This window comes from Tamandua tetradactyla, chromosome 4, assembly GCF_023851605.1.
Source record: "Tamandua tetradactyla isolate mTamTet1 chromosome 4, mTamTet1.pri, whole genome shotgun sequence".
Classification (NCBI taxonomy): Eukaryota; Metazoa; Chordata; class Mammalia; order Pilosa; family Myrmecophagidae; genus Tamandua; species Tamandua tetradactyla.
This window is the reverse complement of record NC_135330.1, coordinates 51,538,127-51,564,649: the sequence shown is the minus strand read 5'-3', so window position 1 is coordinate 51,564,649 and position 26,523 is coordinate 51,538,127. Positions and strand designations below refer to the sequence as shown.

At 34.8% G+C, this 26,523-nt stretch overlaps 1 non-coding gene across 1 annotated transcript; it reads right to left on the bottom strand.

Moving 5' to 3' along the window:
• Positions 1-23,682: 23,682 nt before the first annotated feature.
• Positions 23,683-23,873, bottom strand: LOC143681984 (U2 spliceosomal RNA). The gene has a single exon (XR_013175016.1). It is a non-coding gene; the product is annotated as a U2 spliceosomal RNA (small nuclear RNA).
• Between the last annotated feature and the right edge of the window lie 2,650 nt (positions 23,874-26,523).

Sequence of the window (26,523 nt, the reverse complement as noted above, 5' to 3'; positions counted from 1 at the left end):
TTCTGGACTTTTCTTTTTGGGAAGCTTTTGAATGACTGATTCAATTTCTTTACTTGTGATTGGTTTGTTGAGGTCATCTATTTCTTCTTGAGTCAAAGTTGGTTGTTCATGCCTTTCTAGTAACCTGTCCATTTCATCTACATTGTTGTATTTATTAGCATAAAGTTGTTCATAGTATCCTGTTATTTCCTCTTTTATTTCTGTGAGGTCTGTAGTTATGTCTCCGCTTCCATTTCTGATCCTATTTATTTGCATCCTCTCTCTTCTTCTTTTTGTCAATCTTGCTAAGGGCCAATCAATCTTGTTGATTTTCTCATAGAACCAACTTCTGGTCTTATTGATTTTCTCAATTGTTTTGATGTTCTCAATTTCATTTATTTCTGCTCTGATCTTTGTTATTTCTTACCTTTTGCTTGCTTTGGGTTTAGTTTGCTGTTCTTTCTCCAGTTCTTCCAAGTGTACAGTTAATTCCTGAATTTTTGCCCTCTCTTCTTTTTTGATATAGGCATTTAGGGCAATAAGTTTCCCTCTTAGCACTGCCTTTGCTGTGTCCCATAGGTTTTGATATGTTGTGTTTTCATTTTCATTCACCTCAAGATATTTACTAATTTCTCTTGTAATTTCTTCCTTGACCCACTGGTTGTTTAAGAGTGTGTTGTTGAGCCTCCATGTAGTTGTGAATTTTCTGGCACTCTGCCTATTATTGATTTCCAACTTCATTCCTTTATGATCTGAGAAAGTGTTGTGTATGATTTCAATCTTTTTAAATTTGTTGAGACTTGCTTTGTGACCCAGCATATGGTCTATCTTTGAGAATGATCCATGAGCACTTGAGAAAAAGGTGTATCCTGCTGTTGTGGGGTGTAATGTCCTATAAATGCCTGTTAAGTCTAGCTCACTTATTGTAATATTCAAATTCTCTGTTTCTTTATTGATCCTCTGTCTAGATGTTCTGTCCATTGATGAGAGTGGGGAATTGAAGTCTCCAACTATTATGGTAGATGTGTCTATTTCCCTTTTTAGTTTTTGTAGTGTATTCCTCACGTATTTTGGGGCATTCTGATTCGGTGCATAAATATATATAATTTTTATGTCTTCTTGTTTAATTGTTCCTTTTATTAGTATATAGTGTCCTTCTTTGTCTCTTTTAACTGTTTTACATTTGAAGTCTAATTTGTTGGATTTTAGTATAGCTACTCCTACTCTTTTATGATTGTTATTTGCATGAAATATCTTTTCCCAACCTTTCACTTTCAACCTATGTTTATCTTTGGTTCCTAGATGTGTTTCCTGTAGACAGCATATAGAAGGATCCTGTTTTTTAATCCATTCTGCCAGTCTATGTCTTTTGATTGGGGAATTCAGTCCATTAACATTTAGTGTTATTACTGTTTGGGTAATACTTTCCTCTACCATTTTGTATTATATATATCATATCTGATTTTCCTTCTTTCTACACTCTTCTCCACACTTCTCTCTTCTGTCTTTTCGTATCTGACTCTAGTGCTCCCTTTAGTATTTCTTGCAGAGCTGGTCTCTTGGTCACAAATTCTCTCAGTGAATTTTTGTCTGAAAATGTTTTATTTTCTCCCTCATTTTTGAAAGACAATTTTGCTGGATATAGAAGTCTTGGTTGGCAGTTTTTCTCTTTTAGTAATTTAAATATATCATCCCACTGTCTTCTTGCCTCCATGGTTTCTGCTGTGAAATCTACACATAGTCTTATTGGATTTCCCTTGTATGTGGTGGGTTGTTTTTCTCTTGCTGCTTTCAAGATCCTCTCTTTCTCTTTGACCTCTGACATTCTAACTAGTAAGTGTCTTGGAGAACACCTATTTGGGTCTATTCTCTTTGGGGTGCGCTGCACTTCTTGGATCTGTAATTTTAGATCTTTCATAAGAGTTGGGAAATTTTCAGTGATAATTTCTTCCATTAGTTTTTCTCCTTCTTTTCCCTTCTCTTCTCCTTCTGGGACATCCACAACATGTATATTTGTGCACTTCATATTATCATTCAATTCCCTGAGCCCTTGCTCAAATTTTTCCGTTCTTTTCCCTATAGTTTCTGTTTCTTTTTGGATTTCAGATGTTCCATCCTCCAGTTCACTAATTCTAACCTCTGTCTCTTGAAATCTACCATTGTAGGTTTCCATTGTTTTTTTCATCTCTTCTACTGTATCTTTCATCCCCATAAGTTCTGTGATTTGTTTTTTCAGACTTTCCATTTCTTCTTTTTGTTCATCCCTTGCCTTCTTCATGTCCTCCCTCAATTTATTGATTTGGTTTTTGAAGAGGTTTTCCATTTCTGTTCATATATTCAGAACTAGTTGTCTCAGCTCCTGTATCTCATTTGAACTATTGGTTTGTTCCTTTGACTGTGCCATATCTTCAATTTTCCTGGTGTGATTTGTTATTTTTTGCTGGTGTCTGGACATTTAATCAGATTTCCCTGAGTGTGGGACCCAGCAGGTTGAAAGATTTTCCTGTGAAGTCTCTGGGCTTTGTTTTTCTTATCCTGCCCAGTATGTGGCGCTTGTCTGTCTGCGGGTCCCACCAGCAAAAGATGTTGTGGCTCATTTATTTATGCCACTATTGGTGTTTGGTTGGGCCCAGTCCCTGTCACTGTCGGAAACTCCTTCCTCTCCCTCCAGTCAGCCGCCTGTGGGGGAGGGGCACCGGCTGCCAGCCGCCATGGCTTGGGGAACACGCTGATTTGAGACTCACCGCCAGACTGGGAAGCCACCTGTGGGGGAGGGGTGCCAGTCACCGGCTGCTGTGGCTTGGGAAACTTGCCTCTCCAAGACTCTCAGCCGGTCCGGGAAGGAGGGAGGGAGTGCCGCTGGCCGCCAGCCACCATGGCCCGGGGAAGCGCGTGCCACTCAGGGAGCTCACCGCAGCAGAGTCTCGCAGCTGGTCCAGCCAGTCCAGACTGGGGTACGATGTGTGTCCGGTGCCTGCCATGGCCCCGGGAGCTGTTCTGCACTGTTTCTGGTCACCCAGTAGTTGCTCTGGAGGAGGAACTAAGACACGTGTACCTTACTAAGCCACCATCTTGGCCCCGACTCCTGTCTTTTACTTTCTTGACAAAGTTCTTTGATGCACAAACGTGTTTAATTTTGAGGAGTTCCCATTTATTTCTTTCTTTCTTCAATGCTCATGCTTTGGGTGTAAGATCTAGGAAACTGCTTCTTATTATAAGTTTTATAAGAGATTACCATACATTTTCTTCTAAAAGTTTTATGGTCTTTGATCTAATGCTTAGGTCTTTGATCCATTTTGAGTAAATTTTTGTATAGCATGTGAGATATGGATCCCCTTTTTCATCTTTTGCATATGGATATCCAGATCTCCAAGCACTATTTATTGAAGAGACTGTTCTGTCCCAGGTGAGTTGGCTTGACTGCCTTATCAAAGATTAATTGTCCATAGATGAGCGGGTCTATATCTGAACACTCTATTAGATTCCATTGGTCAGTATATCTACTTTATGCTAGTACCACGCTGTTTTGACCACTGTAACTTCATAATTGACTGAATGATGATCCTTATCTCATGCTTTCATTTATAAGTCACGATTAGCTGAGGTTATTACAGCTCTGTAATATACGTATAAATACATATGTGCATGTTGTAAAATAAGTTAGTCACAATTAAATGAAATGAACTGCAATTCAACAATTGCATGCTTGGAATACATTTATATCAGGATGAATATAGGTTTGTTCATATTATAAGAATTAGAATTTAATTCTGTAGTTATATATTTAGTTATAATTTTGTTTTTCTATAACTACTCTATATTATAACTTGTAGGAAAGCAAGAACATATTTAAAGTGGGACAGAACTAAATTGAGAATGTCAATCATTTATTTTTCTAAATGATTAAGAAGACCCACAATTTTCTGTCTTCTCAAGTTGGTTCATGGATGTCATAGATATCAGGATTTAATTTTTATGGGGCTTGAAGCTAGGACTCTCAATAAGACGGCATTAGAATTTGAGAGAAGCCTGGTTAAGAGAGTTCATTGAAAGCTAGCTAAAAAATAGGAGTAGAAAAGAAGCAAGGAAAAATATTAATCTAATCAGAAAAGGATTTAAAAGATAATATTTGATCTGCCTGCAAAATCTATATGAATAATAAGTGCAAACCATGTACATAACAATCAAACACTACACAAAACTGTCATCATTACCTGATTTTTTAATAAGAGAATTAGAGAAGCAATAACTAGGGCAGTTGCCTTTTAGAAATTACACCAACTCAAAGCAGGGTGTTTTGTCAGGTGACACTGCATTTCTGAGTCAGGATAAAGCATTTTAAAGTTCATGCTGGCATTTTAGATAAGGTTCTTAGTGGTAGAAAAGATAAAGTATGCCTGAAGTAAAATAATGTATTTGCTTAAATTTCAGTAGATATACAGAATGCCAGACCCCTGCACAGAAACTGGTTATATGAGATAAAGTAGAAAAGAATAATACAAAGAGTACGCTTTATATTTGAATGTGAAAGTAATCGTGTGAATCAAAGAAACAATTTTGGATAGCATTTACAAAGTATAGTTTAATGAATGTGAAATGAACTAATTAAGACTCATTTTCATGTCGTATCTTTAGGTTATTGATCATGTATATTGTTAAATTCAATAAATATTACTAAGCACCCAATACAGACAAGAAACCGTCTTAGGATATACAAGAAAAAAAAAACAATGCAAAGTAATTTAAGTATAATATGATAACATATAAAGATAGATACTTTAGTTATGTTTCATGTTGAAAGGAATTTAATGCAGAGAATATATGTGCTTATAAAATTGTTATAGCAATGGAAGAACACAGGCTTCTCGCTTCTAATATATAGTTAGTTGCTATCCGGAGGTCAAGAATCTGATGTTGCTATAGTTGGATGCATAGAGAAAATACATTGCTACTTTTCCCTCATGATAATGAGACTGCCACTTAGTATCTAAAATGCAAAAAGAAAGCTGAATACATGCAGGCAACAATTCTCATATAGCATTTTGGTATGTATAGAGTTCAGAGGTGGGCAGAGTTTTAGAGATGTGAGATGACCTCATCCGTGGATCTGTGGTTACTCCAGTTCACTGGCCCTTAGAGACATGTTCATTGGTGTGACTCTTACTAATTGGCTGAATTTCAGAAATTGGGGACTGATACTACAAAGTGTATTCACTGAGGCAAGTTGTCATTCGATTGAACTACATGGGAACTACATATTATCATGGCTACAGAGCAATTAGTCTTTTACTAAGTTCGTAAGAGCTTCTTAGATCACATTCGTGAAATTTAAACAATGAAACACCGAAGTTGGATATGAACCAGAAAAGAATAAATCATTCCTAGTAAATTGCATCTGTAACCCAGACTCAGGGTACCAAAGAGACTTAGAAATAAAGTTTGTGGCCATCTACGGCCTATGATGTGGTAGGTTGATTACAATAATAGTCTTAATTTGTTGCAACTTCCAATGTAGTCCAGTACTGCCAGGGAGAGGGGGAGATGTGTGGACAGCCAAGTCACTCTACTTGTCTCATCTGAGTAGAGGATAAGCTTCGGCCAACCACCAGAAATGTAAGTGAACCCATGTAAATCAGCAGAGCTACTTCTATAACTTGCAGTTGCCTGCAATGTATAAGAAAGAAATTGGCCAACCCAAGTCCAGATCAACCCATGCATTTGTAAATATTTAATATTGTATGCCAGTGAGCTGTTTGCCACTCAACAACATTTATGTCATAAGATGATACAGAGGAACAGAAGAGACAGGTGAGAATGCTGAGTGCCACAAAACATGATCAACCACAAATATTAATTTAAATATTGGATCATTTCAACCTGGTTAGAACATTAGGAATGGCTACAGAAGAGGAGTAGAATGTCAGACAACGTTCAAATTACAAGTAGAAATTTGACTAGGATATAAAATGGAATGCATGGTGGTATTTAGATAGATATAGATCCAGAAAGATAAAGTTAGGAAGTGTCTGAAGAACAGGGACTATGTAAATTTAAATTGAATTTAGAGTAAATCCATGATTTTGAAATTCAGACTTACGGTTTGCTTTTGTCTTGGGCTATATGTGGAGGTAAACAAGTAAGAGGATTATCAACAAAGAGATTATTGATCTTGGCAAGTTACTGGATGAGAGTGTGGCTGCAGAATATGGAAGAAACAAAAACAACTTGAAATGTGACTTAGAGAAATGTCAGCAAATAAATGCAAGAAAACAGGCTGTATTAAAATAAATGACATTTACAACATTTTGAATATGATAAAAATGTTTCTCAAACTATGATCACTTATAAAAATTTAGTTTTAAAATGATTTTGCATCTCCTATGATGTGAAAGTTTTTTGAAGGAAAATATGGAGAGAAAAGACATTAAACTATATGCTGTGTTAAATATGTGTGGGCTTAGGCTTAAATTTTCTTTTGCCATTAAAAATCATTCAGCAAATTAACATTTATTGATTAGATATCAATTAATTATATTCTGTAGGAGTGAAATTAAAATAAATGGAAAGTAGATCCATTTGTTACAATCTGATAAATGAGACAGAGACTTGAGTTAGTCATTTAACAACCCAAAGCAGTATATAATTAAGATCCTAAAGGGTAGGTATGCATGAAAAATCTAATTTGAGGTTAGATAAAGGGGGATTAGTATAGTTTAATATTGCTAATAGTGGGGATAATTGAAGTGAACTTTAAATTAGCATGTGAAGGGTGTATTTAGTTAGGTAAAGGGCCATGGGAAGACACAGATAAAACTGACAGACAGGCTCAAACTCAGATATGCCAGGTTTAAGGTGTAAATTGATAAAGTTGGAAAGGAAGCTGTATTTTAAGGAATTTTGAGGGATTGATTTTTAAGATTGGGTGAAATTGTTGAGAGTCTGAATTGTTGAGCTATATAATTTGACCTCTATCATCTTAGGAACAGGGAGACATTTTATGATGTAATGGAGGTTTTAGAATGAATTTGTTGATGGGAAGCTGTGGAAGTAAATAGTTGCATAATTTTATGTGTTCAGATATTACTATTGATACAGAGAGGAAAAGGCGGGCTTATACACTATATAGTAAGGCATGATATTAGACATGAAGGAAAAGTTGGAGCTGATAAATATTGCAAAGCTTAAATCTTTAGTGTTTTTGGTTTATGGGAGTCCTTAGATAACAGTGAAACTGAGAAATTACTAATTTAAGATAGGGAAATTTGGGAGAATTCATGATACTGAGAAAAATAATGATACATGTAGATTGCTTATATTCATCTATGAGTGAAAGATATGAAACATGTGCAGATGAAGAAGTATACTAAGAGGAATGAAATACGGGAATGGCATTTGGCTAAAAGATTGAAGCTTAACATTCAAATATGAGTCATTATTTTTTAATTTTCTCATTAAAAAATGCAAACCAGTTAAAGCTGCAAGTTCTGAGCAGTGAGATTATATTAATGAAAATCTGGTGTATATGACATTCTAAGTACCTAGAACACAGGTGATTCTCAATAAATGTATATTTCTGAACCAGGAACGCTGATAATCTGGTAATCATGCATATGAACATTGGAAATTATTTTAAATATAAAGTAATCAATGGTACATTGCACATGAACTTATTTTATAGAATATAAGAAACAGAGATAAGACAAAAAAAACATCCATTTTCAGACATGGGGCCAGCATATTTTAGCATAAAAATATGAATTTGCTTTATACTATTTCTTCAATAATTAGCATATGTTTACCTTTACAAGTTTGTCTTTTTTAATTAGTTATCTTCAACAAGAAAGAAGACTAATTCTATTACTAATATCTTTAAGATTGTCCACATTTGTTGACTTTGATTAATTTTAAAAAGCAGTTTTTTCCATTGCCACTGCATTTATGAAATATGAAGCTTAATATCTAATAGTTCAGTATTTTAAAAAACATCTAGTACAATAATTGGCATTCAATATTTGTCATAGTATTATTTAAATCATATCTTCATGATATATTACCAATTTGCTTTAGTTCTATTTCTAATCCTTTTCATAATTTCAAGTTATGCAGAATATGCCTAATCTCTTTTTCTGTATACTAACACTTCCTTCTCCCCTGCTGGACTAAACACTGTTAATTTTTTTTCAGTTTTCTCTCATATGTCATGGTTCACTGCCAGATTGAAACATGAGATTAATTAACTCATAAGAAACAATAGAGAGTAGCCTAAAGGGGAGAAGGAAGGCAGGTATTTTGGCCAGAAGTCAGACAAAGTTGCCAACAGGAAAGCAAGGTGAAGTCAAACAGATGAACTAGCAAAGATTTTGGAAAGTTTATGATGCAGGGCAGGGTAAATAGCAATTTGGAAAAAAAAAATCAGTTTTAGAAAAGTTGGTTTCTATGCGATAACTAAGATTTCTTAATCTAAGATATCCTACTGCACATTTAATCATTACTTATCTCCTAAATTCGATTTCTCCCCTAAATTCAGTGGATGATAGAAATCAGGTAAGGATGATTGACAGGTAACTCTTAAGTAAATCATAAATAGCTGTTCACACCCCATCACACTGGTCCTAATTTACCAGAGTCACTATCAAAAATACCACAACCCAGGATTGGCTTAAACTGTAGCATTTCTTGGCTCAAGGTTTTGTGGCTAGAAGAAGTCCATAATCAAGGTATTAACAAGGCTTGCTTCCTCCCAGAGTCTGCTCTGTTTTGCTGCCGGCTGCCAGCCATCCTTGGGGTTCCTGGTCTTAGATTTTTGCCTCCTGTCACTAGGGCGATGTCCTCTCTTTTCTTACTTCAGAGATTTCAGGGTTTTCTTTGTAAGGCCTCCAGCAAATCAGGTTAATGTCCACCTTGTTTCAGTTCACCACACCGTAACTAAAAGTAACATCTTCTAAAGGTCTTGTTTAAAATGAGTTCACGCCCACAGGATTGAGTATTAAAATTAATAACATAAGAACATGTTTTGGGCGGGCCACGGTGGCTCAGCAGGCAGGAATGCTTGCCTGCGATGCCAGAGGACCCGGGTTCGATTCCTGGGGCCTACCCATGAAAATAAAAAGAACATGTTCTTTCCAAAGTAAATTACGTGAACTGCCATAATACCCCTTTCCGTTGTTTATGCACAGATTCTTAGGGTCGTCTGCCTCATCCACTACAGTAGGAGAATTTGGGGAAAGAGGCTGCACTATATGATGATCCCCAAACCTATCATAACGTCTCTTATAAAAATGTTGAATGGACTAATGTGCAAATGAAAAAATAGTTAAAATATCAAAGGTGATTCAAACCTTAAAATCGCCGAAGGTATATTTTTCACTCTCAGCAAGACTCTACTTTATCAATAAAAAATGCTAATATATTTGACACCACTGTTTAATTAAGTCATTCACAAGACATTTTAATTGTTTTCTTTTATGTCTAAGAACTAGAGTTAGCTCTTCATTTTTTTAATAAAACAATCTTTCAGTTTTTGCTTTATTGATTAAACAATCTCAAACAATTTAAGTATTTTTTTTTTCAATCTTGTCTTTAATAGTAGGCTATTCTCATATTGATAATTTTTAGGCCAGTAGCTTATAGTTTTTCCCATGGCATTTTTAAAAAAGAAAATCAATAGTCTAGTTGAGTATTAGCCATGTATATGCTTTATCAATATATAAATATCGCTTAACTCAGTCATTCCTCACTAAAGATTTTCACAAATTTATTGAATGAGAAGGCTGGGCCTGGAAAGAAACAGAATGTATAAATGAGATAGATGACTAAAAAGGAGAGGAAAAAAAAGCAATGGTAAGTCGCTCAATAGCATTTATGAGGGAGACTACAGGAAAAGAATTTAAAATGCAAAAATATATGGTATACTAAAGAATTAAAATCAAACTGCTGTTATTGCATCATTTTAGATTATTAAAAACTGTTATGTTCCAAGGCAATTTCAAAAATTAAATACATTTCCCAAAATGTGACCAAAGTTTAAACCATGGTTCTGCTTCCCCTTGACTTTCTGAATAATATAAGCTCTTTCTATGTGCTGCAATTTCTTTTTCCTTAGTAGAGAACAATAATCCATTCTCTGTAGATGTGCTATTCGTTCTCCCTTCAAGAGAAGCAAGGTATAAAGAACATTTAACAAGCAGGTTAAACATAATATTTGTTCAAAACCTAGCTTTTAGTTTTCCCTTTTGCAAAGGGAAATTCAGATCAATTACCATGTAAGATGAATATGTTGTGTTATATTTACTTGTCTTTTATATAAACCATATAGTCTATAGGTGATTATAAAATTTGTTTATTTATAAGCAAAACACCATCAACACAATCAAGATAATGAAGCTATCCACGGCTCTCAAAAGTTTCTTGGTGTTTTTTTGTAATCCTTCCCTAGCTCTTCCCTGTTCTCCCTTCTTGTCCCCAGGCAATCATTGACCTGCGTTGTCACTATAGATTAACTTGAATTTCTAGAATTATATATAAGTGAAATAATTTAGGGTGAACTCAGCTTTGTAGGTCTTCTTTCATTTAGCATAATTATTTTGGTGTTTACCCATGCTGTGTGCTTCTAATAGCTTATTCCTTTACATGCTGAAAATTTCGTTATATAGATATACCAAAATTTATTTATCCCTTCATATGTTGGGGGCATTTGTGTTATTTCCTGTTTTTAGCTTTTACAGATAAAATTGTTATGAACATTCCTGTACAATATCTGTAAGGATATATGCACTCATATCTCTTAGGTAAATACCAAGGAGTAGAACAGCTAAGTCACAAGAAAGCATATGATTAACATTGGAGAAGTGGCCAAATTGATTTCAAAAGTGGTTGTAACAACTTAGATTTCCACTAATGGTGTCTGAGAGCTTCAGATCCTCTCCATTTCCTTCAACACCTGGTATGGCCAATCCTTTAAAATTTTAGCCATTCAAATTCATATGTAGTCACAGCTCATTATAACTTTAATTTATAGTTCCTTAATGACCAATGCGTTTATTTGCCTCAGTACATCTTCTTTGATGAAATGACTTCAAATATTTTGTCATTTTTAAATTGGGTTCTTTATTAGGTACACACATGTTCAGTATTTTTCTATGTTCTTTGTGAAATTACCCCTTTATTATTAAATAATGGCTTTATTCCTGACAATAATCTTTCCTCTGAAATCTGTTTTGACTGATATTAGATAGCCACTGCTGTTTCTTTTGCTTGGTGCTACCATGGCATCGCTTTTCCCGTTTTCTTTACTTTTAGTCTACAAGTGTGTAGATATTTAAAGTCATTTTTTTGTAAGTGGCATATGAATGTATCTTGCGTACCCAGTATGAAAATTTCTGCACTTTATTTGGTTTCTTTTTGCCATTTACATTTCAGAGAGTAATTGATATAAGTATGTTTAAGTCCATCATCTTGCTATGTGTTTTTAATTTGTTCCCTTTTTCCTGTGTTCCCTTTTTTTGTCATCATTAGAATTAGTATTAGTATTTTTTCATGTTTTACTTCTTTATCATCTTTTTGCTTATTAACTGTCTTTTCATATTTTAGCTATTTTGTGTATCTTGCTATTTTGTTGTTTTTGGTTGTTTTAGGGTTTATATTATACATATTTAACTTATATGTGTATGTCTTTGTGGTAGTTAGATTCAGTTGTCAACTTAGCCAAGTGAATGTGCCTAGTTCTGCTGCTGTGGACATGAGCCAATGGTACATGAACCTCATTTGTTGCTCATTACATTAGCAGTCGGCTAGGAGGTGTGCCTGCTGCAATGAATGATGTTTGACTTAATTGGCTGGTGCTTAAATGAGAGCACAATGTAGCACAGCCCAAGCAGCTCAGCATACCTTATCTCAGCACTCGCAGCTCAGCCCAGGCCTTTGGAGATGCAGAAAGAAGTCACCCCGGGGAAAGTTGTTGGAACCCAGGGGCCTGGGAGAGAAGGCTGGCAGAGACCATCCTGTGCCTTCCCATGTAAGAAAGAACCTCAGTTGAAAGTTAGCTGCTTTTCCTCTGAAGAACTAACAAAATAAATCCCCTTTTAGTAAAAGCCAGTCCGTCTCTGGTGTGTTGCATTCTGGCAGCTAGCAAACTAGAACAGTCTTCAATTAATATTTTATCTCTTTATGTATGGTAAAATGGAGTTTGTGATAACATATTGTCATACCTCCTTTCCTGGTCCTTGTGTTAATACATCATTCATTTTACTTCTACACTTGTTATAAATTTCATACCATATTGCTATTATTGTTGTTTAAGCAGTTGGATATTTATTAAAGTTTGTCAGTGAGAAAACGTTCTTACATATTTACTCATGCACTTAATGTTCCACTTCAGTTTTTGTAAAGCCATTTTCCCATTCAATTTTTTTTTCTGCCTGAAGTACTCCTTTTAACATTTCTTCAGTTGCATCTCTGTTTGCTATAAATTCCTTTTTGTGTATATGAAAAAGTGTTTAATTTACTAGACCTTGTGAATTTTACTTTGGTGTGTTAGGGTTCTCTGGAGAAACAGAATCAACAATGTAAAATTTATAAGTGTCCCATGTGATCGCAAGAATGCAGAGTCCAATATCTGCAGGGCAGGCTGTGAAACCAACAATTCCGATGGAGGGTCTGGACGAATTCCACAGGAGAGGCTCACCAGCTGAAACAGGAAGAGCCTGTCTCTTCTGAATCCTCCTTAAAAGGCTTCCAGTGATTAGGTTAAGCATCACTCATTGCAGAAGACACTCCCCTTTGGCTGATTACAAATGAAATCAGCTGTGGATGTAGCGGACATGCTCATGATTTAATTCTATGAAATGTCATCACAACAGACAGGACAGTACTTGCTCAACCAGACAAACAGGTACCACCACTTGGCCAAGGTGTTTCACTGCGGAGCTCTTCTCTCTGTTAATGTGCCTGGTAAAATCAGGCCATACTGATCACTCTGAACCTTATTCACCAAAATCAATAGGCTCCATATTAGTTCCCTCTTTAGAAACTTTCAAAGCAGTAAGCTAGGGCAATCGTACAGCTCATGCTGTTTGTTTCATATTTCTCAAGGATTATGGTCCTTCATTGCCTGATTCCAATGTGTTTGAAACTGTTGTTTTATATATTTTGACCATTTTAAACTTATTTCAGGAGAGAAGTGAATAGTCTTATTAGTCAGGTAGTTCATATTTGTATTTATTAAATTCTGAAGGGGATGCCAATGAAAAAGGTGTTCATAATGCCTGTTCTAGTTTGCTGACTGCTGGAATGCAATATACCAGAAGTGGAATGTCTTTTTAAAAAAAGAGAATTTAATAAGCTGCTAGTTTACAATTCTAAGGCCAAGAAAATGTCCCAATTAAAACAAGTCTATAGAAATGTCCAATCTAAGGCATCCAAGGAAAGATACCTTGGTTCAGGAAGGCCGATGAAGTTTAGGGTTTCTCTCTCAAGTGGAAGGGCACATGGCAAATACAGTGTCATCTGCTAGCTTTCTCTTCTGGCTTCCAGTTTCATGAAGTTCCCCAGGATGCATTTTCCTTCTTCATCTCCAAAAGTTGCTGGCTGGTGGACACTCTGCTTCTCATGGCTATGTCATTCTCTGCTGTCTCTGAATCTCTTTCATTCTCCAAAATGTTTCCTCTTTTATAGGACTCCAGAAACTTATCAAGACCCACCCAAATGGGTGGAGACGTGTCACCACCTAATCCAGTTTAACAACCACTCTTGATTAAATCACATTTCTGCGGAGATGATCTGATTACCATTTCAAGCATACAGTGAATAAGGATTATTTTGCCATTATGAAATGGGATTTTGATTAAAACATGACTTTTCTAGGGTACATACATCCTTTCAAACTTGTACAATGCCTACACATATAGAAAACCTAATTTGAAATTCAGAAGTCTTCCAAGAAAGTTTCAGAAAAGACTAATTGTAACTGAATTTCTTAAAATATGCTATTCACAATAGCAACATGAAAGAACCTAGGATTAAGTCTGAAAAAAATAACATGCAACATCATTAAGAATAAAATACTAATGTTTTCTCAAAAACATTGAAGAAACCCAAAATAATTAGATAATCAATGTTCATAGTACAGAAAAATGAATAGCACTAAGATCAAGATTCTCCTAATACCCACTCATAGTATAATGCAATTCCATAAAATTCATGGTACTGAAATACCAGCAAGATTTTGAAATTTATGTGGAGACCAAAAGCTGAAGCATCATCAATCCATTCATTCACAAATTGAAGCAATATGTAGGGCCCCTTTTGCTAGATATGGGCAACTGTTCTGAACTGATTAAGTAGGACTTTTATTTGGATTTGGGTGGAGATCAGCTGCAATACAAATAGGGAGCTGTAAGCAATAATGTATGAAACAAGATGGTTTATTATTTACAGGTCTTAGAGGGGCACAGGGGCACCACAAGTAAACAAAGGGTAGCATAAGCATCTGGGAGGGCTCAACCAGTGGGTGGGGAGCACAAAAGCAGGCAGAGAGGCACCCAAAGTCTTGTGCCTTTATTGTGTTTCAAGGGTGGAGGTTAATTGGTGTGCTGGTTTGCAGGAATTATGTACCCCAGAAAAGCCATGTTTAAATCCTGATCCAATCTTGTGGAGAAAGCCTTTTCTTCTAATCTTGATTCAATATTGTAGGTTGGAAACTTTTATAGGTTATCTCCATGGAGATGTGCAAATCCGAATGTGGGTGTAATCTTTTGATAGCTGGAGATGTGGCCATACCCATTCAAGGTGGGTCTTGACTAGTTGACTGGAGTTCTTTAAAAGGGAAAACATTTTGGAGAATGCTAGTCCCAGAGAAGCAAAGTGAGGAACCCCCACTGTCCTGTGGGAGTCCAGGAGCTTTCAGCCAGCCACATGACTTCCCAGCTGACAGACCCATTGGCCTTCTTTGAGTTAATGTATTTTCCCTTACATGCCTTAGTTTGGAGATTTTTATAGGCTTAGAGCTACAAACTTACAACCTATTAAATTCCCCCATTTAAAAACCATTCCAGTTCTGTTATATTGCATTTTGCAGCTTTCAAACTAACACAGTTGGTTTCTCCTCGGGATGGGGAGTGGTTCTCAAGGATTGGTTACTTTAAAGCAAACAGTTGTCTAAAAGAGAAAAGGATCAAGGATCTAAGCATGGTGTGGATGGTTAGCCCTTCACTAGGGGCCAGCTGTAGAATCCTAACCAGGCGCGTGAATAGTGTGGGACATGTGGACTGTGTAAGACTGTGGGGATAGTTAGTTTATCATTTGGAGCCAGCTGTGGATTCTGAGTGAGGTATGTGGGTGGTGTGGGGTGTGTGGTGGTGACGGCTGTGCAGAAGTGACTGATACACACTGAGGCGTGGGTGTAGAACTGGCTTAATGGCTAGAGCAAAGATCAAGAGGCTCTTACAAATGGATGCCAAGGCATCACCAACATAGTGGAGGCTTGGGACCGCAATAAAGTTTAAAAGCATAACTGTTAAAATAGTATGTCATTGGCCTAAGAATGACCAAGTACATCAAGGGACAAAATAGAGTTAGTTCCACATATAATCAACCAGCCATGCAGCACTGTTCATATATATATGATATGAACTGGTAGTGCTGCATGGCTGTTTGATATATATATATGTAATCCAGATGATTTTAAATACTTAAATTTGAAAGTAGAAACTGGTAAATTTTAGAATACAATATAAGAGGATATATTGATCACTTTGAGAGTAAGGAAAAAAATACCAGGCAGCCAAATCATAGAGAAAGGTGATGAAAATTAATACATTTGAGGAAATTAACATTAAAGACTTTGATTCATTAATAAAATATAATCCATAAAAAAAGTCAAACACAATCCACAAACTGAGAGAATATGTGTGCAATTCACATAAATGAAAAAAGTTTCGTGTGCAGCATACATAAGAATTTTTACAAAGTGCAGGGAAACTTGATCATAGATTTAATGAAGAAAAATTATAAATGGCTACTCTGGGTTGAGTTGTGTATCCCCCAAAAGATATATTTAAGTCTGACAACACCGAAACCCCAGGATCTCAGTATATGACCTTATTCAGAAATAGCGTTATTTCTGATGTTCCTTAAAGTAAAATGAGGTCATACTGGAGGAGAATTGGCCTTTTATCCCATGACTTGTGTCCTTGTATGAAGGAAGAAGCAACACAGAAAGACTCCAGGGAATGGGCCACGTGAACATGAAGGAGGCAGAGAATGGAGTGATGTATTAACAAACCCAGGCATGGCAAGGATTGCTGGCAAACCCCAGCATCTAGAAGAGGTAAGGAAGGATTCTCTTTTATGGGCTTCAGATGGAGCATGGCCCTGATGACACACTGATTTTGGAGTTTTGACTTCCAGAACTGTCAGAAAATAAATTTCTGTTGTTTTTAGCCACTTAATTTGTGGTACTACGTTATGGCGCATCTGGTAAACAAACACAGTAGACTATGATCCTATGAATAGTGGTTAGAATTACTAATGAAAAGAAAAATGTAAATTGAAAGCAGAAAGTGATACCATTTTGAAAAAAATACCTTTCAAATTGCTAAAACAAACTAAGCTAGAAAATAGTTAAGTGATAAGGAGGAGGTAGATCAACTAGTATAAAAATAAAAGTTCTCTTTGATGTGCACAGTCATTTGAGAAATTGGGAAAACTATACAGCATTACTGAATGTAAAAAACTGAAAGTATAACATCATGGTGTATGGTGGGAGACAAGCAAAATAAGGAAACAAAACAGAAAACATAAAATATTCATCAATGGTACAATATACAAACGAATTTTGACATATTCATACAATGAAATACCATATAATAATGAAAATTGTTCTGTTACACATATATGGACAAATCTGGATGAATGTCAGAATCTGAATTTGAATGAAAAATGTAAGCATGGAAACCAATTTTCTCCATTTTTATATGTCTGTCTCAAAACATTTGGTAAAGCTTAAAATAAAAGTAAATGAATTATAAATGCAAAACTCAAGATAGTGATTACCTAAGAGGGGATTAGAAAGGAGGAACGGTCAAGGTGTCATACAAATAACATAATGAAACTAATAGTAATATATGGCTTTTAAACTGAGTGGTGAGTACACTGATGTTTATTTATTTCTTTCTTTTGTATCTAACTCGGCTTTAGAAACAAGTTTCATGATTGAATAATTCTTCGATAAAAAGGAAATAAAGTTAGTTTTACATGGAAATAGACATTACATTTATAACAGTACAGATTACTTAGGGTGGCTATTTTTTTAAAAAAAAGCAAAATAAGAGCTACTTAAATGTTTACATAATTTGGGTTTCATATTACTCAGAAAATACAGCGTTAGATACATGTCAGGGATTTATGCTCTCCTATGTTTATCTTAATCTCCTGAAGGTGTGTCTTATATTCTGGAGATTCCAAAATATCTGCTAGCACTTCAGCTGTTATAGAAATCATTTCTTATTCATCTTGTTATACCTGGAATCTATGAGAATTCCTCACACATAAATTATGATTCCACCAGAAGAGAAAATATTGAAAAAAAAAATTGGCCTCCTTCATACAGTATCAAGAGTTAAATGGGATCCATCTAGATGATGTGATCATTTTTTGTTTTGTTTTCTTACTGCTATGGACCTTGTAAATATAGTGCAACAACTTTTTTTATGGTGCTTGGTCTGGGAATTGAACCCAGGTCTCCCAAATGGAAGGAGGGCATTCTAACCACTGAACTACTCGTGTAACTCTACAACAGCTTTTTTAAAGTGAGAACTTTGCTTCTGTTTCCTAGTGTATATTTTTAAAGCTAAATCTTTAAATGAAGACATTAAACAGTATTTTGAACAGTACAATGTTGAGAATCATCTGAATTTAGAAGAAAACCTTCCTCTTAGTTGATTGTTTCAATTAATAAAATGTGTGATATTTCCCAACTTCAAAGACATACGCCTTTCAAAAATAAAGCATCCATAAATCAGGAAAGCCATTTTAAAGCTATTTCTTACTTAATCAATTCTTAATCAATTATTTATAATATTCATTGATAAATGTTGAAAAAGAAAAAAATAGGTAAATACTAACCAGTGCAGATTATAAATCTGATAGCATTCAGAGTGGGATTACCAATCCTATTTAATTTGAGCAAAATGACAAAAATTGAATATCATATCTTTAATAACATATCACAGGATATGCAAACATCTGATTAAATTTTGGAAATTTCTTATAGATATTATAACAGGTTCCTAGTAGGAAAGATAAGGCATGCTAAAATTGATTAATCCAAGAAGATAATAATATCAGGAATATTTTCATAAGCTTGGAAAACTGGTGAGAAGCCGCTAGGATAGTTCAATAGCCCGGAAACAAAGAGTAGGGTGCAGTTACTACCCCAAGCTTAAAGTTTGAGAGGAGCAATATGTGGAGAGACACAGTTGAGAGGAGCTGGGACCATTTGTTGAAGGGTCCTGTCAGTTTACAGAGACCCAGCAGGGGTAAAGCAGGACAATCCTAACCAGTTATAACATGACCACCTCCTTTTCCATCTCATCTCCTCTGGTGGACTTCCCTAATACAATTAGAAAGCAATGGACAAGTTAGAATTTTATTTTTTTGATTGTGATATAACGTATGTAGAAACAGCAAAGCGCACAAATCTTAGATGAACTTTATGTGTTTATAAATCCAAGTAACTGTGATACAAATCAAAATATGAATATTCACAGCACAGTGTTAGGCTTCTGCATAGCACTCACGAATACTTCATTTCTCCTCCATCCCCATCCCCTGAAAGCACTATGCTGACATTTGTCACCATAGATTCATTTAGCTACTTTTGAGCTTTATGTAAATAGGATTCAACAGTATATATTGTTTTGTATCTGGCTTCTTTTGCATACCATTTTTTGCCACTGTGAGATTCATATGTGGGATTCTATGTAGCATTGGTACATTATTTTTCATTGTGACATGCAGTTCCAGTCTATAAATAGAACAAGCATATTATCATGTTGATTAGCATTTAAATTATTTCATATTTGTGTATATAATGAATATGCCTCAAAGTATCTTTTTACCTGTCTTTTAGTGAATGCAAAAATTTACTTACACCCAGCAGTAAAATTAATGGGTCTTGGGATATACATCTGTTACAATACTGCCGGTTTTCTAAAATATTTCAAGCAATTTATCCTCCCACAGTGTTGTACAAAAGTTGCAGATGTTTAACCACCCTAGTGGCACTTGATACTGTCTTTTTTAATGCAGTTTTATTGAGATATATTCACACACCATACAATCTATCTAAAGCATACAGTCAGTGCTCACAATATCATCACATAGTTGTGAATTCATCACTACAATCAATTTCAATGCAGTCTTTTTTTATTTTGGTCGTTCTGGTTGCTGTGCAATGACATTTCTTTGCACTGAGTTTGCATATATTTAAAAGTTGATGATGTCAGATGCTCATTAGCTATTTGGTTATCATCTTTTCTAAGTGTTTGCTTGCATAAACCCTTGTTTTTGGATTTTCAGTAATTATATTTTTGATATGTTGGAGTTTTTCATATATAGCCCAGTCTTTTTTTTTTTGATCTATGCATTGCAATTATGTTTTGTCAGCATCAAAAGTATTTATTTACTGTACATATAGTGTTTTTTTCTTAATGTCCTTTCTAAAAAAATGTTTTCTACTCTATGGTCTCAGATGCCTTCTTAAAAAGCATTGCCTCTTTTACCTTTCACAGTTGTCTGTGATCCATGTCAGATTATTTTTGGAGGGAAATAGGGGGGTCATGCTTCATTTTCTTTCATAAGATACTTCATTGACCCGGTGTCATATATTTCTTTTCCCTATTAAATTTCAGTCGTCCTGGTCATAAATCAGGCAGCTGTATATATGTTCATTGGTTTCTAGATTCACTTCCTATGGGTTAATTATCGCTACTTGGGACAATGCTTCACTGTCTTAATTATCATAGCTCTGTAATAATGTATAAGGAATTTTGAATTTTTTATATATGGATACTACCCTATTGCATAATCCTATTTTGACATTTCTCTTTTTCTGTGGCCTCTCAATTCCAATTTCTGCATCAGTTGGTGATATGGCAGGATATAGATAGTATTATAGCTGAGGAATTCGTGGCGCTTTAACTATGTATGGGATATTGACAGACTGTCGGGAATGCAAACATTCCCGACTAGTAACTACAGGGAATTTTTACCATCACTAGGACTGGAAGGGTGATGAAAGGAAGCAATTATAGGAATCTGGGCCAGAAGAACATTTAGTGTAGGAAACCCAGGTTCAATTTCCGGTCCATGTGCTCACCCCATCAAAATACCAAACAAACAAGCAAAACAAACAGAAATAAAAAAAAACAAAAATTCAAAAAATGGTGCTGCAATAACAGGATACTCACATGGAAAAATAATGAAATGTGACCCCGCCATACAGCATACAAAAATAAAAAAATAAAATAAAATAAAAACATTTTTGAAAAAGAACATTTAGTGATTCCAGTGTGTTAATGATCATGGAGGAAAAGAAATTCTAGCCTAGCTTGTGCTAATTAGTTAATGCAAAGGAAACAAAATGGTTTTCATATAATGATCCTCGCCATTGACCCCTTAGCCCACATTCCACTCAATTTTCTATAAAGTACTGTGTACCCAAAAAATAAGTGTCATGGAATAGAGGGTCAGATAAAAGAAATGGAAGAATGAAAGACCCCCTGACTGATCAAAGCATGCGTATAATAATGGTGAATTTATAAATTAATGGCACTGAATATTTTCTTCTTAGATTGCTTCTTTTCCTATTTCCAGGGACAATAAACCTCATTCAAGGGTGTCTTTATTAAAGTAATTAGCCTACTTTGTCAGATGTTTGCTTTCTTCCTGGTCAAGAATTGGAGTGGCCATGAGGTATATAACCTCATGTTCTTTGTGTTGTATTTATAATTCTCTTTTAACAGAGCATATACTCCACCAGTTTTCTACCTTTATTCCCTCTCGAAAGAGGCCACTTTATTTTACTCAGAGCCCCAACTGTTGAAGCAGGGGAGTGAAAAGATGTGCTTGGAAACTCTAATTGTGGTTTTTATAATCATTCAAAGTGATGTAATGAGAAAGCAGGAAAATTAAAGCTGAAGTTATAGTGAAGATCAGAGCTTCTCACAATGTGTTATGTGGATTGTTGCTGCTCCACAAATTATTTGTCATGGGAACAACATAGAATAAAAGTTGATCTCCTTTTAGGAACTTCTAACAGCAATTTTACAGTTGCATGCTTCAAGAGCTTTTTACTAGAAGCTGTAGTAGAACCACATTACAAAACTTATAGTTTAAGGTCAGCTGGACAATTTTACAACAAAGTGTATAAAATCTAGTGTTTGTTTTTCCATGGAACAGTACTCTATTTTAATCATAATTATTGAAGAAAAAAATTTGAAACAGGATGGCAGATTAAATACAAATTTTGAAATATAGCAACACTTGCTTCATCATACATAAAAGCTAAACATGTGTGTCCTAAACTTGCTGAAATTGCTTTAAAATCACTTCTATTCTCTACAATATAATTCTATGAGACTGATTGTTTTAATATCAGTGTTACTAAAATTAAACAAACCTGGGGTTTAGATATACATCATTGTCTTAGACTGCTGATTTCATCAACATAGAATAAATTAAGTTAACAAGTAAAAGTAATTCCATTTATCATATTAAGCCTCAAAACATTGATTGTTTTCATCACCCTTTCAGTCCTAGTGATGGTAAAAATTCCCTATAGCTACTAGTCCTCTCGTGTTCCCTACAGTCTGTCAATATCCCATGCCTAGTTAAATGCTCCATGAATTCCTCAGTTATAATACTATCTATATCCTGCCAGGTCACCAACTGATGCAGAAATTGGTATTGAATGGCCTCAGAAAAAAAAAGTAATTTCAAAATAGGATTATGCAATAAGGTAGTATCCATATATAAAAAGTTCAAAATTTCTTATACATTATTATAGAGCTATGATAATTAAGACAGTGTAGCATTGTTTGTTGTACATGTGTATATTGGTCTTTGATACAGGAAATCACTGTTTTGCTCACTGCTTTTTGTTTATTAAGGTCTGAAGGAGGCAAAGTATATCCTGCAAAAGTGATTATCTATATAATCTTGTGTATGCATTCCATGAACAATATATTAAATGCTTATACTTCTTTCTTCCTGTATTATATTTGTCCTGATTAAATTTACTGCAATGTGAGTTTATGTCTCTTGCATTTTATAAAAATGAAATTTGTACTTTATTGGTCTTTGTTTTCTGCATTTCTTTTATTCCAATTATTTTATTTTTATTTATCTTGCCAAATTGTTTTCTATGATGAAATGGTGATAGGAGGACTCTGGTCCTTTACAAAGGATAGTTTGACAATTACTGGTCTTGGTAAAAATTTAGAAAGTGAAATTGCAGACTAAAAAGAATATCAAGGGATTTAGAGGGATATAGAGGAAGTAGAAACTTCATTAGTGACTGCTATAGTTTCCAAGGAACAGGAGAGGAGGAAAAGGAAAAGACGAAGCCCAAGTTTAGGTTGAATTGAAGAATGGTTGGGCAGTTCAATTATCTAGACATTTAAGAGGAGATGCACATTTGGAAAAGAGATGGGGCACTAGCAAAATAATTGTTTATAAGCAACTTTAATTGAATTTTAATAGATTGGCTCTATGTTTGCATTATAGCTAAACTTTCTATGGAAACTGTCAAATCACAGCATTATTTCATTTCCGGACCTTTTTTGACACACAGTCATACAAATGTCATTTCGCTTGGGAGCTTCAGTTTTCAGTAAAATATTTCTTTCTGTTTGTTGTACCATGCTGTCTCCCAGTAGTCTTATGTATACTTTTAAAGATTCAGCCCAACAACAAAGCTGAATGACAAACACCACATAGCACTTAAAATAATTATTACCCTAGAATAACAAATGCTTCATTTGGGATGGAAGTTTCTCCATGTAATAGTTTTCTGCTCACCTGCCCAATCAGTTTACAGAGTATGTACCTACATGCCTCAACTTCAGTGGAGAAGCATTGGTTCCAGTTGTGATAATTGATGTATTCTGTGTGTTTCAAACTATCTTTGTTTCTCAATGTACTTGGCTCAGTGACATATTCAACAAATAAGCATTTAATAATCATGTATTAACACATGTAAGGAGAGAACTGTATAATGCCTTATGATTTTATAAGGTGATTTCTGACCTCCTCATCTAATTAATTACATATGTCCTTGTTTACTTATTAAAATATCATAACACCTCATGATCTCATTTTCTATACTGTTCAGAGATTTATTTTGCTTTCTTTTTTCAGTAATAGGGATAAGAGAAAACAGAAACAGTGATTTCAGTTAGCAACCAGGGGTGACAAGTAAGGAAACCAGTAGTTCAGTTAGTAGCTTAGAGAGCCAGCTGTAACGGCCAGGTGCTGCCAGGCACAAAGAGTGGAAGAAACCCAAGCATATACACAGAACCGAAGAACCTGAAGCCCTCAATAGAACAGCTGGGAATAGAAAAACAGATCAGGAGAGAGAAAACGAAGAGATGACCGACAACGCCAAGTATAAAGCTTACGTTTTGAACTAACGCATGTTTCCCCCACAAGGGATGCACCGTTCCTGGAGATACTGCAATACCAGGTCGATGCGTGGAGTGGACGGAGCAAGCTCCTATTTCATCTCCCTGCTCCAAAAATCCATTTAATATTTTGTCCTCGGATAGAGGACGTATCAGACATTAAACTGATAAGGACAGATACTACACTTGATCTTAGCCAAAAGGGCGAGAAGCGATATTATTTTGCATTTTTGAGTGATTATTTTCTATGTATCTGTCTTCCTAATGGTACTGCATAGCTCTTGATGAAATGGTTCATGCATATGCTTACTCATTCTCAGCACCTAGCACTCTGCCTGATCAAGATTAAGGACTAAATTAATATGTATTGAATGAATAAATGATGGACTTTATTAAATATACAGTTTGGTGGTCAGAACACTGTGCATATTAATTAGCTAATTCAATTTGCTTACTTGTTACATCTTGGAATCTTAAATTGGGGGAAATGAAATGGTGGTTGATGTTATCTTTATGTCTTTTTCTTACAGATCCTATTATTAATGGGAAATTCACTTTCTTCTTATACAAGGATGGGATAAGAAGCTAAGTTTTGGAAGAAAATGCTCCTTGAATTGTTTTTTTTTCTATTCCAAACTGATTTGATATATGGTAGGATGTTTTCCCTTACAAAAAAACATTTGCTAACTCAATGCCACTCTGTACATGTCAGTAAGCCACAAATCTAAAATAACCTTGTATAAAATATATGTTCAGTTTATATTGACATTGGGGAACAGAGCTATTTATTACCATTATTTTTTTTCTTCCAATGAAACAGATCAAAAGCATTCTTTTTTATTCAAAGTATTATGAATAATTTTTATAACACCCATAATTTTAATGTATCTATCTCAAAGTATATCTGAAAGCATTTTAAGATTCTGGAAGGTAAGAACTCTGCTTATTTTTTTTTGCAAATGAGACACAAGAAATATTATTTATTCATAAACGTTCATTGACCACCCACTAGGGGATAGACATTGAGCATGCAGACTGGAAAAAGGCAATCTTTGCTCTTAAGTGGTTAAAGGCAGTAGTAGCCAACAGAAATATGCATTTACAATTTCAAGAAGTAGCTTATAACTGTTTGAGAACTGTTTCAGAAAGTAAATGTTATAAAATAAATGTATAATTATATTTAAAAATAATTTTTTAATGTTTAGAATTTTTAAAACAGCTTGGAATTTTACAGCACAAAGAATTAACATAAGAGAAATAGACATTATTAGGTATAATTTAAAGATTTTATAAAGCAAAAATGATCTTATGATTCAAACTAAATATTTCTGACATATTAAAAATGTTTTAATTGTATATAAAATATGTAGAAACTCAACATTGATATAGAAAACCCATGGTGCAATGATGAATTAGTTTTATATGTTAAAACTTTATATTAGGGAAATATAAGATTTGATACAAGGCATTTATGTAAGTATAATTTTGATAATATCATAAAGAGTAAAAAGTTTTCTAAAAGAAAAAAAATGATAAAAAGGACACACCAAAAGTCGCTATGATGTAATTGAAATGATTTTTAAAAGAACCTCTTCCCATTTCTTAATTGAAAATTTTAGATGAGATGTTATCACTAAGTCTCCAAACAGTTAAGGTTCTCAGTATTAGTCATGACCATGAAAAGCACGTTTGCTAATGCCACATTTAAAAATGTATTATACCTTTTATGATAACTTGTGATGGAAAGTCAAACATTTTCCTCAGGCCTCTGATAAACCATTCCTTAAGTTTGGATTTCCATAAATTTTAGAAACATGTTATCTTTGTTATCCATATACAGAGATAGCATCTCCCCTCCCTGTCATTCCCATCACAACTGCAATGGCATTGATGTGTTAGGGAAGTCAAGTATTCGCGTAACAAGAGAATGCATTTAGAAATGATGAGTTAAGGTATTCTTATTTGTTCTGCAATTGTACTCTGAATCATATTTCATTTAGTCCCTGGCTTCCAGTTGTGGATGCAGGTAATAACTAGGGGACTTATTGCAAGGGCAAGAATGAAGTTATATTGACCAAGAGCAAATGTGTATGTGGAACAGAGCCAAAAAGAAGTTCCTGCTTGAGGGTTGAGGTGTAGGGAGTGGTTTATATGGGTTATTTGGGGGATTGCGCTGTCCAGGTTGGGGGTAAGGCATTGTTAGTGGAGGTTTTAAGTGGGAGTCCTTGGACGAGTTTGGCTGATTCAGATACTACACAGACAGGGGTGTCTTTGGAGATGACTAACCATTTCAGATAATACAGAAGCAGGATTATTGCCAGCAGATGTTTCTGCAATTAGCTTAAACTGGTTCTTTCTGGGAGATTTGCAGTTGTTATAGCTGCAGAAATGTCCTGGGCACTCAAGGATCATAGGTAGGTCACATTGGAGCTGCTTCATTGATTCCTAGTTGATTTGGTTCTCCTTGGATAATGTGGGGTGTCAAGCAAATCAAGATGGTTAGTGTGGTAATTAATCATTCTGTCTTTACACATTTTAAAGCTACTATGTGGGGGTTGTCTGGTACTGGTAACCAAAATTATTTCTAACTCTAAATGAATTTGTGTGTGACTGACAAATCATGCATAAGAACAATGAATTTAGCTTTGCATGGAGTATTAATCAATAATATAACAATAATAATTGCATTTTCTTTCCATTACCAAGGAAGGAATTTTACTATTGGAAAGTGTTTCTTTCCCCATCTGCACATTCTCTCTTGTGATCATTTCATTATTTTATTTGCCAAAGAAAAAAATGGAATAAAGGTGTTCTCTTCAATGCACTTAGTTTTAAAAGACGCTTATTTGCTTTCTTTTCATTTTAA